The 2,879-nt window shown below is 40.2% G+C and overlaps 1 long non-coding RNA gene across 1 annotated transcript; it reads left to right on the forward strand.

Moving 5' to 3' along the window:
• The first annotated feature begins 2,031 nt into the window (after positions 1-2,031).
• Positions 2,032-2,438, forward strand: LOC139197859 (uncharacterized). The gene is made up of 2 exons (XR_011583232.1): positions 2,032-2,211; positions 2,305-2,438. It is a non-coding gene; the product is annotated as an uncharacterized lncRNA (long non-coding RNA).
• The last annotated feature ends 441 nt before the right edge of the window (positions 2,439-2,879 follow it).

Consider the following 2,879-nt stretch of genomic DNA (forward strand, 5'->3'; position numbering starts at 1 on the left):
TAGTGTATGTAGTGTGTGTATGTATGTACTGTGTTTTGCAGTGTGTATGTATGCAGGGTGTATGCAGTGTGTGTGTACTTGCAGGGTGTGTGTGTAGTGTATGCAGTGTGTGTGTATAGTGTATGTAGTGTGTGTATGTATGTACTGTGTTTGCAGTGTGTATGTATGCAGTGTGTGTGTGTAGTGTATGTAGTGTGTGTATGTATGTACTGTGTTTGCAGTGTGTATGTATATGCAGTGTGTGTGTGTATGCACTGTGTGTGTGCAGTGTGTGTGTATGCACTGTGTGTGTGTATGTGCAATGTGTGTGTGTGTGTATGTATGCAGTATGTATGCAGTGTGTGTATGTATGCAGTGTGCAGTATGTGTGCAGTGTGTGTGTGTATGCAGTGTGTGTGTGAGTGTGTATGCAGTGTGTGTGTGTGTGTGTATGTATGCGGTATGTATGCAGTGTGTGTGTGTGCAGTGTGTGTATGAGTATGTATGCAGTGTGTGTGTGTGTAGTGTGTGTGTGCAGTGTGTGTGTGTGCAGTGTGTGTATGAGTATGAGTATGTATGTATGCAGTGTGTGCAGTGTGTGTATGAGTATGAGTATGTATGCAATGTGTGTGTGTATGCAGTGTGTGTGTGTGTGTGTGCAGTGTGTGTGTGTGTGTATGTATGCAGTATGTATGCAGTGTGTGTGCAGTGTGTGTGTATGCAGTGTGTGTGTGTGTGTGTGCGCGCGCGTGTGTGTGTGTGAGTATAAAAACAGAGTGTGTGTGTGAGGGTAAGAGTGTGTTGCACTCTGTCCCCGTGTGTGTGTGTGTGTGACTGTGCAGTGTGTGAGTGTGAGTGTAAGTGTGAGTGTGAGTGTGAGTGTGTGTGAGTGTGAGTGTAAGTGTGAGTGTGAGTGTGTGTGAGTGTGAGTGTGTGTGCAGTGTGTGTGTGTATGCAGTGTGTGTGTGTGCAGTGTGTGTGTATGTATGTATGCAGTGTGTGTGTGTGTGTGTGTGTGTGCAGTGTGTGTGTGTATGTATGTATGCAGTATGTATGCAGTGTGCAGTGTGTGTGCGCAGTGTGTGTGTGTATGTCCGTGTGTGTGTGTTAGTGTGAGTGTGAGTGTGAGTATGTATGTGTATTTTGCACATTTGTCCATGAGTGTGTGTGTATGTACTTGGTTTATAACCATGATATTACAATGTGAATGTTTTGTATGGTGTGGGGTTGATGCTGAATTGCAATTTTTTGTGGTTGTTTGTTGCAGAGAAGAGGAGCATAAACAGAAGGCTAAGGCTAAGGCTACTGCATTACAGGTGTCCTTTAATTTCCCTCTTCACATGCAATGCCTAGGAATGATAGCAATCCTCATACTATTGTTTTTTTTTTTGTTTGGATAGATATGGATCGAATGAAGCTTTTATTGATCTTATTGTTAGAGATGTCTTATTTGGAGACAATTTGTATTTGTACGATTCTTGTGGTGATGATGCTACGTGGCAAACAGAGACATGTTGAACGACCCACATTGACTAACCGTTCACTTATTAGACGAGAGATTAGTTTGTGTTATCTGAATGGTATAATAGGGAATACTGATACTGAATATGTCAACGAATTGAGAATGGATAGAAGGACTTTTGGCATATTATGCGACTTACTTCGTCAAGATGGGAGGGTAAAAACTGATGGTTTGGTGTCTGTAGAGGAACAGGTGTGTATGACTTTACAAATATTAGCACATCATACTAAGAATCGTAGTGTTGGCGGTAGATTTTATAGGTCGGGAGAGACTATAAGTAGGTATTTCAATAGCGTATTGCAAGGAATTTTGCGATTACAAGGTATCCTACTAATAGTCCCCCAGCCTGTGCCTATTGATTCTACAGATCCTAGGTGGCGATGTTTTAAGGTATGATGAGAAATTTTTTTCATTTTCCCTAAGCTTTAACTCTTCATTCCCTTTGTATAAATTAACAAAAACTTTTTTATTTTTTATTTTTAAGAATTGCTTGGGAGCATTGGATGGAACACACATTGATGTGCATGTACCTGAAATTGACAAACCAAGATACCGAACAAGAAAGGGTCGAGTCGCAACTAATGTGTTAGGTGTGTGTTCAGGAGATATGCAGTTCATATATGTGTTTCCGGGGTGGGAGGGTTCCGCATCAGACTCTAGAGTGCTACATGATGCAATTAGTAGGCCTAATGGTTTTAAGGTACCAGCGGGTAAGACTATTACTTAGTCTCAACTTTGTAAGTTAGGTTTAGTTCTGTTTGTCAACTACAAAACACTAATAAGGTCTGTTTTTTTTTCATTAGGTTGTTATTACCTTGTAGATGGTGGTTATACAAATGGTGAAGGATTCCTTGCACCCTATAGAGGAATACCTTATCATTTATCTGAATGGGAGGGACGAACACCTTCTAATAAGGAAGAATATTTTAACATGAAACATTCTAAGGCAAGGAATGTAATTGAACGCTGTTTTGGCTTGCTAAAAGGAAGGTGGTCGATACTAAGGAGTCCATCTTTCTATCCGATAAGGACACAAGGTCAAATAATTACCGCTTGTTGCCTACTACACAATCTTATTAGGCAAGAGATGTCTGTAGATCCAATGGAGAATTTGCCAATAATAGAAGATGGACAAAATACAGAAGAAGGTGAATATGTTGGTAGTGTTCAAACATCGGACCAGTGGACTGCAATGAGGAATGATATGGCTCAGGAAATGTATAATGAGTGGAGAGCAATTAGGAACCAGCAACCGAACTAGCTATATGTGTTAATGATAACATTTTATTTTAGTATTCCTTTTTATCATGCATTTGTTAGATATTAGCACAATGATTGGATGGTATGCAAATTAATTGGATATTATGCAAGTTGATTG

This window comes from Malus domestica, chromosome 07, assembly GCF_042453785.1.
Source record: "Malus domestica chromosome 07, GDT2T_hap1".
Lineage (NCBI taxonomy): Eukaryota > Viridiplantae > Streptophyta > Magnoliopsida > Rosales > Rosaceae > Malus > Malus domestica.